Source organism: Rana temporaria, chromosome 4 (genome assembly GCF_905171775.1).
Source record: "Rana temporaria chromosome 4, aRanTem1.1, whole genome shotgun sequence".
NCBI classification, from domain to species: Eukaryota; Metazoa; Chordata; class Amphibia; order Anura; family Ranidae; genus Rana; species Rana temporaria.
The window spans coordinates 113,231,099-113,248,148 of NC_053492.1; the positions used below are offsets into that span (position 1 = coordinate 113,231,099).

General features: G+C 43.1%; 1 protein-coding gene across 2 annotated transcripts in view; it reads left to right on the plus strand.

Annotated features, from left to right (window-relative positions):
• The first annotated feature begins 16,246 nt into the window (after positions 1-16,246).
• SLC16A14 (solute carrier family 16 member 14) overlaps positions 16,247-17,050 on the plus strand; it is a 66,502-nt gene continuing 65,698 nt past the window's right edge. The window contains exon 1 of one of the 2 annotated variants that reach the window (XM_040348813.1): positions 16,247-16,523. The gene's annotated coding sequence lies outside the window, so the exon portion shown is untranslated. The remainder of the gene's footprint in view (positions 16,524-17,050) is intronic. The other variant, XM_040348814.1, reaches the window with a different exon arrangement.

The window sequence follows — 17,050 nt, forward strand, 5'->3', positions numbered from 1 at the left end:
CGAATCAGTGCGATGCCACTGGGTACGATTTCCATAGACATCTGTGCAGCAACTCGCACAGATGTCTCTGAAATCGCCTGCCAAACTCGCACTGACATGCAGGTATGAAATCAGACGAGTTTAGCTGAACTCGCACGCTTTCATTCCCGCTGTCAATGTGAACCTAGGCTAAGTGAATTATATATATATATATATATATATATATATATATATATATATATATATATATATATATATATATCACTGAAATGTATACACTGAGTGCTTTTCCCTAACACTGTCATCTGTAAACGAAGAATGTTCCTTACATTGGTGATCAGTGGGAAGAATGTCCCTTACATTGGTGATCAGTGGGAAGAATGTTCCTTACATTGGTGATCAGTGAGAAGAATGTTCCTTACATTGGTGATCAGTGGGAAGAATGTCCCTTACATTGGTGATCAGTGGGAAGAATGTTCCTTACATTGGTGATCAGTGAAAAGAATGTTCCTTACATTGGTGATCAGGGGGAAGAATGTCCCTTACATTGGTGATCAGTGAGAAGAATGTCCCTTACATTGGTGATCAGTGGGAAGAATGCTCCTTACATTGGTGATCAGTGGGAAGAATGCTCCTTACATTGGTGATCAGTGAGAAGAATGTCCCTTACATTGGTGATCAGTGGGGAAAACAGGGGACCCCAGGATCTCCTATTGCCCGGGGGCCCCATGAGTTCTCAATGCGCCCCTGCTTACTGTTCACCATGCTTGTCCTAGGGGTCCTTTTTGAAGAGTTACAAATGTCCACACCAACACTTTGTTTCTTTTTCCTCAAGGGTTTTATTAAACAATTTCCGTCAGAGGGACGGAGGGGGTAGGGAAGATTCAGGTACCTTGCGGATCACGGGTATGATCTTGGATCCAGAGGACAAATCGTTTCCACACTGGATTCAGCAACCACCGGATAGGTCTCTCTCACTGGCCTAGCAACCGGTGCGAAGCTTGTTTAAAAGTCTCTGCCACAGACTTGGTGAATGCCGTTGAGTCGTTACACGGTCCTCTGCCACAGGATCATGTAACCACACTCACACTTTGCAAAGTTCCAAAGAAATTACACAGCTCACGGTGCCAGGATCTTTCAGCCAAGCCGGCCGAACAGTGAGGTAAATTGGCCAGGATGTGTTCTCCAATTGGATCCCAAATTGTTTGGCTTCTTCCCGCAGGCAAGACAGCACTGGACCAGTAGGCCCCCAGACACTCCCGGGCCTACTCTCAGTAGCGGAGCATCGGGCCAGCAGGCCCCCTGAAACCAAAAGGCTGCTAACACATCCCTGAGGCCAGGAGGGCCATCAGGTTCGGATCGGAAGACCCCGCCAGAACGGTGTCTGTCCCTTAAGTACGCCTCCCCAGAACATGCAGATGAGCTGCTTCTGGGCAAGAGGCACCCAATACACCCAGCCCATTGCATTTCCAACCTTGACTCCTGGTGACAGCGACACCCACAGTCAGGTGGAAGACGTGCAACGCAGCTAAACTGGATCAGAAACCCATAATTTGGCATAAAATTCTGAGCTAAACTACAGCTCAGATAACTAAATTTACAAATAGAGCCTACTCAACAGGAGCAGGGCGCTACACACTCCCCCCACCACAAAAAGATGATGTCCTCATTTGTTTATATCTTTTGCCCTTAGCCACAGCTTCACAGCTTTTCTACGCAACCTTTATTGATTTTATATGAGGTTAATCAGCACCTAAACAATTTCAATAAGGATGTTTCATTGGTGTTATCATGGATGACCTGTGTTGTCAGCAAGAAGAATGGGAACCGTATCAATGATTGTTCTCTTGGCAAAGTTGGTGTTTATCCTATGTTTATAAAACCTTGTGTCCTTTTCACCAAAACAGAGGAACCCAAATGTACGGAGCATTCAGTATGACTTCACTTCTTCATGGGTTCCCAGCTTCTTTGTCCCTCCACAGTGCACGGGTTAACAGGACACATATGCACCACAGGCTATTTTCATACACACAGTACAGTTCATCTATCATGTGCTGGCAAGTACAACCATCCAAAAAATATTATCTTTCTACTAATATTTGACTGAGTCATTAGTTTATTTTTCTAGATTATTGTATTTCATTCCCCAGGCAGAGCCCACCTTGTACTTTCTTCATGTACAGTGAGGCAAAACATTCCATTCTTCACCCAGGTGACTGACCCCGAACAGAACATATGCCAGAAAAGGGTAACAATATTCTGGCATTACATTAACATTACAGGATGTCTGAAAAATGGGAAATTCAAGATTTCTATACTGAAGAATAAAAGACATTGATTGTTCCATCTCAAATGGAACTCGCTATTATCTCCATTTTTAAGTTTTGTTAATACTAGTTCTGGAGCACTTAGTCAAAACCTTGTAAGCCAATGACTCTATTCGGGGAGTTACAATAAATTATGTTCACTACAAACTAAGTTTTTTTGAGGACAATATACTCCAACATGTTTTAAACTCAAACATAGCATTCTCTTCCATTATCAACAAGATAGAACTGTTTCGCCATATGCAGGGGGGGGGGCTGACCATTCAGGCACTGCCCGAGGGCCCCATGCCACTAGGGGGCCCCATCAGGGTTGCCAGCCTCAGTAAAATAAGGGACAGTATGTCAAAATTTGTGTTTTTTTACATCTGTCCCTGAAATGTCCCTTACCGACATTCTTTTGGTCTAAAAATCCCAAGATTATGGGCCAGATTCACGTAGAGCGGCGCAAATTAAGTTACTCCAAACGTATGTCATTTAAGTTACGGCGCCTTAATTTTGTGACGTAAGTGCCGTATCCACAGCGCATTTGCGCCCAAATGTGCGCCAGCGTAACTTATATACCGAGGCGCAAGGCGGGGTTATTGCAAGTGGGAAGGAAGTGGGAAGGAATCTGGCCCTATGTTCTTAACATTAGGGGGTAGGTTCTGGTATAGATTATATCCATTACTGATCCACTCGTTTACAGAGAATCTGATTCTGCAATAATTAATGACTTCTGTGGGAAGATGTAATTTAGCCTTTTTCTCTACATGTCTGGTTTTTGAGAGAATGTGTTTCCAAGTGAATAAAGTCATTTTAATGCTTATTAGGTTTGGGATTGTTATCTTGGGGATAATGGCGCTAGCTATTGCGAGAGAAGGGAGGTCAAAATTGTGTGTGGCTAGACGTTCAATGTTTACCCATAATTTGTCATTTGTTGGGGTAAACCAATGTTTCATCTGATCTAAGATAGAAGCACAATAATAATTTCTAACGTCTAGGAGGCCCATTCCACCGTAATATTTTTAGTAGTAAGGATCGAGAAAGCAACTCTGTTTTTTTTTTTGTTCCAGATAAATTGTCTAAGTTTGCTGTCTAGTTGTTTAAAGAACTTGGCAGGAATTGGTATGGGGAGGCATCTAAAGAGATATACAATTTTAGGTAAAGTTTGCATCTTGAAAGCGGCTATTTTACCAACCCAGGATAAGTTTCCCCGACTCAGTGGATTAAAGAATTTTAAACAATAAGTAAGTCATCCTCTTGCATTGAACACTGGGATAATGCCCAAAAAATAATTAATAGATGGTATTTAACACCATACAAGTTATCCAAAATGTATCCAACAGCATCCGACATCTGTTGGAAATGTAACGAGCAAAGGGGAAACCTCCTGCACACGCTTTGGAGTTGCAAGACTCTAAAACGTGGGGGCACAATAATCTCCTATTGCCTGGGGGCCCCATCATCTCCTATTGCCCGGGAGCCTCATGAGTTGTCAGTCCGCCATTGGTCATATGAGTAGTTTTAAAACTAATGCCACCAAATCTTAATGTCGTAACATTTATGTATTCCCTACCAACTAAAGATTGTGCCTTTCTTCAAGAAGCATTTCTGTTCCGATGGGCACCAACCTCAATTAAGTATCTGGGTGTACATATAACTGCTCAGGTTGACAAGTTGTACAAGCTCAATTATTTATCCTTGCTGGCCTCTACTCAACACAAACTTATCAGCAGGTCATCAGAGAATCACTCCTGGTTGGGGTCCTGGTTTACAAAATTGATATGCTACCTCACTTTCTGTATCTTTTTCAAACACTGCCTATTTGTGTCCCATGCCAATTCTTTTGATCCCTGCGATCCGGCCTGCTCCAATAAATTTGGCCCCAAACCTTGGCTCGGTTGCATTATGGTGAAGGGGGATTATCGCATCTCTATATTATGCTGTGGCTGTGCTGAGTAGGATTACAGATTGGTTCTTTCATAATCACTCCAAGCTTTGGGTAGAGATTGAACAATATACTGTATGTCTCCATTATCTCACACATACCTTCCGTGGATATGACTGCTATCTCATCCTCCACCACAAACCCTTCCCCCCTTTTGAGAAGAGAAGAGGAAAGAAGGTAACACAGAAGACCGGGCCCCCGCTAGTAAAAGAGCTGGAAGAAGATAGCAGAGGTGCCCGGCAGAAGTGATAAAGAACCGGACAGTGGGAGAAGAGAGCGGAGAAGTCAGAAGACCCCCAAAGTCGGAAGAAGACCACCGAAGTTGGAAAAAGAGAGAAGACCGGACCCCCGCTAGTAAAAGAGCTGGAAGAAGATAGCGGAGGTGCCCAGCAGAAGGGAGAAAAAAATGGAGAGCAGAGAAGTCGGAAGACCCCAAAGTCGGAAGAAGATCCCCGGAGCTGCCTAATAAATTAATTTAAAAACCTGTCTAGTGTTTTTTTTTCTTGACACTCCCCCCCCCCCAGGTGAATGGGTAGGGGTACGATGTATCCCATACTCATTCACATAGGGTGGGGGGCTGGCATCTGGGGGCCCCCTTATTTAAGGGCGCTCCCAGATTCTGATAAGCCCCCGCCCGCAGACCCCGACAACCAACAGCCAGGGTTGTCAGGAAGAGGCCCTTGTCCCCATCAACATGGGGACAAGGTGCTTTGGGGTGGGGGGGCCGCAGGGTGCCCCCCTGCCCCAAAGCACCCACCCCCCATGTTGAGGGCATGCGGCCTGGTACGGTTCAGAAGGGGGGGCACTAGCTCATCCCCACCCCTTTCCTGACCGGCCGGGCTGCGTGCTCGATAAGGGTCTGGTATGTATTTTGGGGGGACCCCCACGACATTTTTTTGGCATCGGGGGGTTCCCCTTGAAATCCATACCAGACCTAAGTGCCTGGTATGCTCTGGGAGGGGGAACCTATGCCGGTTTTTTATTTAAAATTTGTCATGAAGTTCCCCCTTATGGAGGCGACTTCAAGTCAAGTTGTAAGTCGCGCTGAAGTTGCCCCAAGTCGCGCTGTGATTCATACTCAAGTCGTGTCCAAGTTGCCTCCCAAAGTCACGCTGGGAGTCGTGTTGCCCCTGTGTGAATGGGCTCTCTGTTTCCCAGCTGTTGTAATCTGACAGCCTGAAGACCTCTCCGCCGTCAGCATGCACTGATCAGCATTTCTGGCTGTAGCCTGCAGCGCTGATTAAGCAGGGAAAATCTGACAGGGTGGTTGTAAAAAATTCAATCAGTAGATCAACTTCTGAACAACCTCCCTGCCCATACATAGATCAAAATTTGTCTGGCTTGTGTCTCTTTGCATCTCTTGTCTATTGACCCACGCATGTTAGGCCTCGTACACAGGACCGGATCTGTCCGCTGAAACTGGTCCGACGGACCAGTTTCAGCAGACAGATTCGGTCGTGTGTAGGCCCGACCGGACAATTGTCCGGCGGATCGGACAGTTTCCAGCGGACAAATGTTTCTTAGCATGCTAAGAAACATGTCCGCTGGAACCATGTCCGTCCGACATGTTCGGTCGTCTGTACAGACTCACCGGACATGTCCGACCGACCGCCATCCCTCGCATGCGTCGTACTGAATTGACGCATGCGTGGAAGCTTTGAACTTCCAGGGCCGCCCACGTCGCCGCGTCATCGTCGCGGCGACGGCGCGGGCATGTCCCCGCGTATTGTTTACGCGCGGATTTCTGTCTGATGGTGTGTACAACCATCAGACAGAAATCTCCAACCAGACATGTCCGCTGAAATAGGTCCGGCGGACCGTTTTCAGCGGACTGTCCGGTCGTGTGTACGGGGCCTTAGAGATTCTCGGAGGCTCTACACATGAATGAATATTTGTTCACGTGCTTAAAAGTGGTTTGGAAGTGCAGATCATATTATCACATGCACTTCTGACCCCTTTTCATGATGATGTGTACTAAATCTAATCCACATTGCAGAATAGCAACACAGCTGTTGTGCGAGTTTGCGATGCTTCATTGACATAAAGTACTTCTCAGACAATTTTATATGCTTCAAAAATCCTAATAAAACTTTATTCTTTAAAAAAATGTTTTTGATTGTTAAAATATTTTGTAATATGTCATATGAATATCAAACATTAAAAAAATTATACTGGACTTTAAACAAGCTGGCCCAGATTCTTAAAGACTTACGACGGCGTATCTCCAGATACGCCGTCGTAAGTCCGAATGGCCGCCGTCGTATCTATGCGCCTGATTCATAGAATCAGTTACGCATAGATTTGGCCAAGATACGAGCGGCGTAAGTCTCCTACGCCGTCGTATCTTGGGGTGCATATTTACGCTGGCCGCTAGGTGGCGTTTCCGTTGATTTCCGCGTCGAATATGTAAATGAGAAAGATACGCCAATTCACAAACGTACGTCCGTCGCACTTAGTTACGCCGTTTACGTAAGACATACGCCGGCGTAAAGTTAAAGCTGGTCTCTAGATGGCGCAGCCCATGCAAGGTATGGACGTCGGAACAAGCGTATCTTTTTACGTAGTTTACGTAAGTCGTACGCAAATAGGGCTGTGCGTAAGTTACGTTCACGTCGTAGGCAGTGTTCGACGTATCTTAGGCATTCTATCCGACGCATGCGCACTGGGATACGTCCACGGATGGCGCATGCGCCGTTAGTTCGAAGCGTCATTTACGTGGGGTCATGATTAATTTACATAAAACACGCCCACCTCTTCATCATTTGAATTACGCGCGCTTACGCCGACACATTTACGCTACGCCGCCGTAACTTAGGACGCTTTGTGAATACTGCACTTGCCTCTCTAAGTTGCGGCGGCGTAGCATAAATACGATACGCTACGCCCGCTCAATGTAACGCCGCCCTACGTGAATCTGGGCCACTGCTGTCTTTTACCCAGTGCAATATATACCTAGTGCATATACTGTATATAATGATCTTATCTTAGCTTTAAAACATCTGTAATTCTCTTCAGCTATTTCTTTATTCCTTTAGGGCCAACCCACCTTCTCCCAGTTTGAGACCTACTGTGTATTGAAGGAAAAAGACAGATGCAAGTACTTGGACAAATTGTAGTAAAAAATAATAATTTTTAATGGACATACAGCTACATTAAATTATTCCTTTTATAATGTGTTTAAAGTTCACCTTTGACATACCAGGCAAGGGAAAAATTTCTGGTACCCTTTCACTGATAAAGAAGTACCCTTTATTTTCTCCAAAATAACTTGACAAACTAACAAAAGTAATTGGAAAAATAAATAGTTGCGCTATACCAAGGATGTGCTACCAACAAGGAAGCACATCAAACACCCATATTAACCTGTGAAGAAAAATAGGTGCCTAAATACATAAACCTAAACAAATGATTTGAATATTGCTAACATCAAGATCATAAATACATGAATATGTCACCATGAAGTGAATAGTGTGAAACCACACATATATTATGTCCATAAAATTAACGAAAGTGCAATCAGACCATCCGTGAATGAATGGACCAATCAAAACAACTAAAAATAAATTGTGGAAAAGAAAAGTAAGTCCAAATAAATGGATGTAAGGAAAAGTTCATAAATTGGTGTGGCTAAATGAACACCCGTGTGGTTCCTATTAACGCTCCAGGCTCAAGGCTTGTTGTCTTTCTACCAAATGTGAGTTTTATACTATACTTTACTTTGTTTGAATACATTTATCCTGGTTTTACGCTATGTGAGGCTTTCCTTCTTACATGACTGGACCATTTCGAGTGATTTCTATCTGGGTTTTTGATTCAACAGCATATTTTAATAATTAAACCAAATTAAAATATCACACACAAAAATTAAAGGAGGAATAAATAAATATTTTCTTTCACAACCTTAAGGCTTCATTTCCACTGGCGTTTTTAAAAATGCCGCGGTAGCATTTTTGAGCGTTTTTTAACGTCTGGCGTTTTTACAGCTCTGCTCTGGAGCTTCAGAACGCCCTGGCCCTGCGTTTTTTTTACAGCTCAAAAACGCCTATGCCATTTGCAGCTCAAAAACGCCTATGTAGGCATGATGCCATAGAATAACATTGACAGGCGTTTTTAAGCTGTAAAAAACGCTCAGAAAAGTGGCTGTAAAAACGTCAGTGGAAATGAAGCCTTAGGAGAATTTGGGCGTGTTTTTTTTTCAGCTGCCCCCTGAACTCTCCTCTATATTATCTTATAAGTACATGTACACAGGGTAGTTTATAGTCCTTTCTAGGCAGTTGAGTTTAGAAGCATTTTTTGGAAAGCAAAAACAATGCATTCAGAATGGATGTTTAGAGGCATTTGAAATGGGAATCCCTGTAACAGCTTGTAAACGCGCGTCAACGCGGTAACTCGTGTTTAGCTGCATTTTGTTTACAGGCGTTTTTCATTTTTTACTATTTACAAAAAATAAATAAAAAGACTAAATTTGCCACTATATGTTTGTTATATTGCATAAAGGCATTATTCTGAAGACCAGTGGGAAGAATGCCCCTTACATTGGGGGTCAGTGGGAAGAATGCCCCTTACATTGGGGGTCAGTGGGAAGAATGCCCCTTACATTGGGGGTCAGTGGGAAGAACGCCCTTTACAATAATGACACTCATCACTGTACAAGGTGTGTCTAAAGTTGGTGAATGGTATCAGAAAACAAATGAAACAGAAGATACAAACAAGTTACCTTTGTTGTTGTTCAGCCATTTAGTCCGACTCTTCATAACCTCATGGACCATAGCGCGCCAGGCTTTTCTGTCCTCCACCGCCTCCCGGAGCTTGCTTAATTAAAGGGTCACTAAAGGAATTTTTTTTTTAGCTAAATAGCTTCCTTTACCTTACTGCAGTCCTGGTTTCATGTTCTCATTGTTCGTTTTTGCTCTAATGTTGCTGTAATTCTCTGTTCTGGACACTTCCTGGTTGTCTGTTTCCTGATGACCACAGTACTGGGAGATTCTAGTTTCATTTTCCAAACCATCACTGCTTTATGGCTCTTTACAGCACAGAGGCAGGATAACATGCAAAAAACGAAACTAGATGCAAAAACGAAACTAGAGGTACATTATATGATTGATTTTTATCTATTTTTAATCAATTTTAAAAGGAATCGGTTAACTATTATGTCTCTATACCCTGTAAACAGTAATTTCAGCAAAAAAAAAAAATTCCTTTAACTTCATGTTCATTATTTCGATGATGCTATCTATCCATCTTGTTTTCCGTCATCCTCTTTACCTTTTCCCTTCCATGTTTCCCAGCATTAGGGTATTTTCCAATGAGTCCTCTCTTCGCATTATGTGGCCATTGTATTCAAGTTTCAGCTTTATGATCTGTCCTTACAGTGAATATTCAGGGTTGAGTTCCTCCAGGATTGACTAGTTTGACCTTCTTGCCATCCAAGGGACTTTCAAGAGTCTTCTCCAACGCCATAGTTCAAAAGCTTGAATTCTTTGGCGTTCAGCCTTCCTTATGGTCCAACTTTCACAGCCATAGGTTACTCCTGGGAATCATGGGCGTCTGCAGAACTTTTTTCAGGGGGGCATCATTTTAAGGTCACCCATGCTTAGCCCCTTTTTGACATGTCATGAAAGGGAGGGGCTTAGTCATTATCACATAAAGCATGATAACCCTCTTTTTTTTGGGGGGGGGGGGGGTTGCAGTGGCCAAAATGTGGGAACTGTAGTTGAAGCCTCTGCTAGTTTACCAGTGGATGTGGTTGACCTGGTGTCAGTTTCTGCAATAATAATCTCCAGCATTGGTGTCAGTTTCTGCAATAATAATCCCCATCATTGGTGTCAGTTTCTGCAATAATAACCGCCAGTATTGGTGTCAGTTTAACCACTTAAGGACCGAGCTTCTTTCTGAGATTTGGTGTTTACAAGTTAAAAACATTTTTTTTTGTTAGAAAATTACTTAGAACCCCCAAACATTATAAAAAAAAAATCTAATACCCTAGAGAATAAAATTGTGGTCGTTGCAATACTTTTTGTCACCCCATATTTGCGTAGCAGTCTTACACGCACACTTTTTTGGGAATTTTTTTAATTAAAAATTAAGACAACAGTAAAGTTAGCCCAATTTTTTTTTATATTGTGAAAGATAACATTACGCCGAGTAAATTGATACCCAACATGTCACGCTTCAAAATTGAGCCCGCTCGTGGAATGGCGTCTCCATAGGCGACGTTTAAAAAATTCTACAGGTTGCATGTTTTGAGTTACAGAGAAGGTCTAGGGCTAGAATTATTGCTCTTGCTCTAACGATCGTGGCGATACCTCACATGTGCAGTTTGAACACCGTTTTCATATGCGGGCGCTGCTCACGTATGCGTTTGCTTCTGCGCGCAAGCTCATCAGGATGGGCCGCTTTAAAAAGAAAATGTGTCCCTTTAAAAGCAGTGGGTGGAAGTGATGTTTTGATGTCGCTTCCACCCTGCAATGATATGGAGACGGGTGGGGGCCATCTTCCCCTCACTTGTCTTCATGTCAGCCCAGGAGAAGGATCCGATCACCTGAGCCGCTGCCGACAGTTCCGGTAAGTGGCAGAGGGCACCGGAGAGCGGCGGGAGGGGGGACCCCTCTCCCGCTGCCAATAAAAGTGATCTTGCAGCGAATCCGCCGCAGAGACCACTCTTATCTGAAAGCAGACCGCCCGCTCTAGAAGAGGATACCGGGGTTATGGTAGCTAGCTGCTACCATAACAACGATATTCCTCTTCAAAGTAGAAACGTATTCCTGCGGTGGGCAGTCCGTAGGTGGTTAAGCATGGTGGTGGGAGTGTCATGGTCTGGGACTACATGAGTGCTGCCGACACTGGCGAGCTTCAGTTAATTGGGGGAACCATGAATACCAACATGTACTGCGACATACTGAAGCAGAGCATCATCCCCTCCCTTCGGAGACTGGGCCACATGGCAGTATTTCAACATGATAACGACCCCAAACACACCTCCAAGATGACCACTGCCTTGCTAAAGAAGCTGAGGGTAAAGGTGATGGACTGGCCAAGCATGTCTCCAGACCTAAACCCTAATGAGCATCTGTTGGGCATCTTCAAACGGAAGGTGGAGGAGCGCAAGGTCTCTAACATCCACCAGCTCTGTGATGTCATCATGGAGGAGTGGAAGAGGACTCCAGCGGCAACCTGTGAAGCTCTGGTAAACTCCATGCCCAAGAGGGTTTAGGCAGTGCTGGAAAATAATGGTGGTCACACAAAATATTGACACTTTGGGCCCACTTTGGACATTTTCACTTAGGCTTCATTTCCATGGACGTTTTTACAGCCACTTTTTTTAGCCTTTTTTTACAGCTTAAAAACGCCTGTCCATGTTTTTTTATTTTTTTAGCTGGAGCGTTTTTGCATGTTTTTGCGCATTTTTTGAGCGTTTTTTAACGTCTGGCGTTTTTACAGCTCTAACGCTGGAGCTTCAGAACGCACTGGTCCTGGGTTTTTTTTGCAGCTTAAAAACGGCTCAGCCATCTACAGCTCAAAAACATCATGGTAGGCATGAGGCCATAGACTAACATGGAGAGCTGTTTTTAAGCTGCAAAAAACGCTCAGAAAAGTGGCTGTAAAAACGTCCATGGAAATAAAGCCTTAGGGGTGTACTCACTTTTGTTGCCAGCGGTTTAGACATTAATGGCTGTGTGTTGAGTTATTTTGAGGGGACAGAAAATGTACACTGTTATACAAGCTGTACACTCACTACTTTACATTGTAGAAAAGTATAATTTCTTCAGTGTTGTCACATGAAAAGATATAATACAATTTTTACCAAAATGTGAGGGGTGTACTCACTTTTCTGAGATACTGTATATGAGTAGAGTGTACACAGATCTATGTGCTGTATACATTATATATACATAGTAGGTGTATATATCTATGGGTAGAGTGGAGTGTACACAGATCGATGTGCAGTATACATTATACAGTATATACCAGTAGAGTGGAGTGTACACAGATATACAGTGCCTTACAAAAGTATTCACCCCCCTTGGCATTTTTCGTGTTTTGTTGCCTTACAACCTGGAATTATCATGGAATGTTTGAGGATTTGTATCATTTAATTTACAGAACACGACCACAACTTGGAAGATGTTTTTTTTTTTTATTGTGAAGCAAACAACAAATAGGACAATATTACAGAAAAAGTCAATGTGCATAACTATTCACCCCCCTAAAGTCAATACTTTGTAGAGACACCTTTTGCAGCTATCACAGCTCCAAGTCGCTTTGTATAAGTCTCTATGAGCTTGCCACATCTTACCACTGGGATTTTTGCCCATTCCTCCTTGCAAAACTGCCCCTTCAAGTTTGATGGCTTGCGCTTGTGAACAGCAATCTTTAAGTCTGACCACAGATTTTCTATTGGATTGAGGTCTGGGCTTTGACTAGGCCATTCCAACACATTTACATGTTTCCCCTTAAACCACTCAAGCGTTGCTTTAGGAGTGTGTTTGGGGTCATTGTCCTGCTGGAAGGTGAAGCTCCGTCCTAGCCTCAAATCACACACAGAGTGCTACAGGTTTTGCTCAAGAATATCCCTGTATTTAGCACCATCCATCGTTCCCTCAACTCTGACCAGTTTCCCAATCCCAACTGCTGATGGTGTTCTTTGGGTGATGTGATGTGTTGGGTTGGGTTTGGTTTGCGCCAGACAGAGCGTTTTCTTTGATGGCCAAAAAGTGAAATTTTAGTCTCATCAGACCAGAACACCTTCCTACATACATTTTGGGAGCCTCCCACATGCCTTTCTGCAAACTCAAAACGTGCCATTTTCTTTTTTTGCTGAAAGCAATGGCTTTCCTTTGGCCACTCTGCCATAAAGCCCAACTCTATGGAGTGTACGGCGTATTGTCGTCCTATGTACAGATACTCCAGTCTTTGCTGTGGAACTATGCAGCTCCTCCAGGGTTATCTTAGGTCTGTGTGCTGCCTCTCTGATTAATGCCCTCCTTGCCCGGTCCGTGAGTTTTGGTGTGCGGCCATCTCTTGGCAGGTTTGCTGTTGTGTCATGTTCTTTCCATTTGGTTATGATAGATTTGATGGTGCTCCTAGGGATCATCAAAAAAATAGATTTTTTTTTAATATAACCTACCACTGACTTGTACTTCTCAACAACATTGTCCCCTACTTGTTTGGAGAGTTCCTTGGTCTTAATGGTAGTGTTTGGTTAGTGGTGCCTCTTGCTTGGGTGTTGCAGCCTCTGGCGCCTTTCAAAAAGGTGTGTATATGTAATGACAGATCATGTGACACTTGGATTGCACACAGGCGGACATAATTTCAATAATTATGTGACTTCTGGAGGTAATTGGTTGCACCAGAGCTTTTTATGAGCTTCATAACAAAGGGGGTGGATACATACGCACATGCCAATTATCAGTTTTTTATTTCTGAAAAATAGTTTTATGTACATATTTTTCTAATTTTACTTCACCAACTTAGACAATTATGTTCAGATCCATCACATATAATTCAGATTAAAAAAACATTGAACTAAATGCTGTAATGTAACAAAATAGGTAAAAAGCCAAGGGTGGTAAATAATTTGCAAGATACTGTATGTGCCGTATACCTAATATATACACAGTGAGTGCATATAATGTATCTATATATGAGTAGAGAGGAGAGTACACAGATATATGTGATGTATACATTATATATACACAGTGTATATATCTATATATGAGTAGAGTGGAGTGTACACACATCTATGTGCAGTATACATTATATCTACACATTGGGGGTTATTAACGAAAGGCAATATATGCGGTTTGCGTAAGTCGTACGTCCGGCATAACGTTAAGCCCCATATATGAGGCGCAACTCATGCTAAGGTATGGACCAGGGAACACAGCTGTCGTATTTTACGTCGTTTACGTAGTACGTGAATAGGGCTGGGCGTAGGTTACGTTCACGTCGTAGGCAGTGATCCGTCGTATCTTAGGGAGTAATTCCGACGTGATTATGAGCATGCGCACATGGATGCATCCACGGGACGACACATGCGCCGTTCATTATTCGTATCTGTCTGGCGCTCAGCCCATCATTTGCATGGGGTCACGCCTCATTAGCATGGCTCACGCCCACTTCCACCTACGCTGGCTTACGCCGAGGAAACCCAGCGTAGATTTGAGAGCGAGTGGGAGCAAGTGCATTGTGAATACTGTGCTTGCCTCTCTGCGCTGCGTCGGCGTAGCGTATATTCGATACGCTACGTCGGCATAAATATGCGCCAATGTATGTGAATCCGGGCCATTGTATATATCTATATATGAGCAAAGTGGTGTACACAGACCTATGTTCTGTATACATTATATATACACAGGGCTAGATTCAGGTATCTGCGCCCATTATTACGGCGGCGCAGCGTATCGTATTTACGCTGCGCCGCCGTAAGTTAGAGAGGCAAGTGCTGTATTCAAAAAGCACTTGCCTCCTAACCTACGGCGGCGTAGCGTAAATGGGGCCGGCGTAAGCGCGCCTAATTCAAAGATGATGAGGGGGGCGTGTTTTATTTAAATTAATGGTGACCCCGGCATGTGCCGTTCGTGAAAGAATCCCAGTGTGCATGCTCGAAAATCCTGCCGCAAATCGTCATTGCTTTCGACGTGAACGTAAATTACGTCCAGCCCTATTCGCGAACGACTTACGCAAACGACGTAAAAAATTCAAATTTCGAAGCGGGAACGACGTCCATACTTAACATTGGCTGCGCCTCCTAATAGCAGGCGTAAGGTTACGCCGAAAAAGCCTAACGTAAACGACGTAACTAAATTGCGCCGGGCGTACGTACGTGAATCTATATATGAGTAAAGTGGAGTGTACACAGATCTATGTGCTGTATACATTATATATACTCATTGTATATATCTATATGTGAGTAAAGTGGTGTACACAGACCTATGTGCTATATACATTATATATACTCGTTGTATATATATATATATATATATATATATATATATATATATATATATATGAGTAAAGTGGAGTGTACACAGATCTATGTGCAGTATACATTATATATACTCATTGTATATATCTATATATGAGTAAAGGAGTGTACACAGACCTATGTGCTGTATACATTATATATACTCGTATATATCTATATATGAGTAAAGTGGAGTATACACAGACATATGTGCAGTATACATTATATATACTCATTGTATATATCTATATATGAGTAAAGGGGAGTATACACAGATCTATGTGCAGTATACATTATATATACTCATTGTATATATCTATATTGAGTAAAGTGGAGTATACACAGACCTATGTGCAGTATACATTATATATACTCGTTGTATATATCTATATATGAGTAAAGTGGAGTGTACACAGACCTATGTGCTGTATACATTATATATACTCGTTGTATATATCTATATATGAGTAAAGTGGAGTGTACACAGACCTATGTGCTGTATACATTATATATACTCGTTGTATATATCTATATATAAGTAAAGTGGAGTGTACACAGACCTATGTGCTATATACATTATATATACTCGTTGTATATATCTATATATAAGTAAAGTGGAGTGTACACAGACAGACCTATGTGCTGTATACATTATATATACTCATTATATATCTATATATGAGTAAAGTGGAGTGTACACAGACAGACCTATGTGCTGTATACATTATATATACTCATTATATATCTATATATGAGTAAAGTGGAGTGTACACATACAGACCTATGTGCTGTATACATTATATATACTCGTTGTATATATCTATATATGAGTAAAGTGGAGTGTACACAGACCTATGTGCTATATACATTATATATACTCATTATATATCTATATATGAGTAAAGTGGAGTGTACACAGACCTATGTGCTGTATACATTATATATACTCGTTGTATATATCTATATATAAGTAAAGTGGAGTGTACACATGCTCCCCATCCCGCCACAAGAGTGTGCCTGTGAGATGTTTGCACACATGATCGTTGTTCATGTATTTTCCTGAGTGTGGAACCAGAATGAGCCGGTATGGTTATGAAGGAGTGTGGAGATGAGAGAGCGGAGGATCCGGGGATGAGGGCGGAAGACGAGGATGGAGTGAGGCGGCGGTGTCGGCTCTCCTGTCCCCCTGAACACTATGGACTCGTATAGAAGGAGCGGGGCGGCCGGGGCTGTAGCCGGGAAGATGCCGGGGACCGGAGCAGCCTGTGTATGGGAGAACATCTGAGGAGCGCGGAGCGGCCACGGGGAAGAAGGTACAGAACAGGTACAGAGCGGGTATAGAGAAGGTACAGCGCGGGTATAGAGAAGGTACAGAGCGGGTATAGAGAAGGTACAGAGCGGGTATAGAAGGTGTGACTAGCCCAGGTGAGGAGGTGGAGGGGATCAGTGTGGACACCATACCTGGATAGGTGTGTGTGTGGGACTGTCAGCCATGGGAGAAGGAAGGGGGCACAGTACCTGTATGGAGATCTCATGTATGGGCCCTTTGTGTACAGATCAGTGTGCGCTGTAATCAGATCTGCAATATACTGTGCTGGCCTATTGTTTACTAATAATATGTGGATGTTTTCCTCATCCTGCAGCTACATATGAGAATGTGCTTTGTGTGTTGTGCACATCATAGAAATCTGCATGCATACATTGCACTGTGTGTGCTTGTTGTGGATGGAGAGGTTTCCTTCCCCTCTCTGCTGATACAAGTGATTGGGACTATATACATTGTGGGAGGCTGGATCTTATAGGAAGACTGGATCTCCAGTCCCCGAGCTCTCCACCAATAGGAGCACAGCA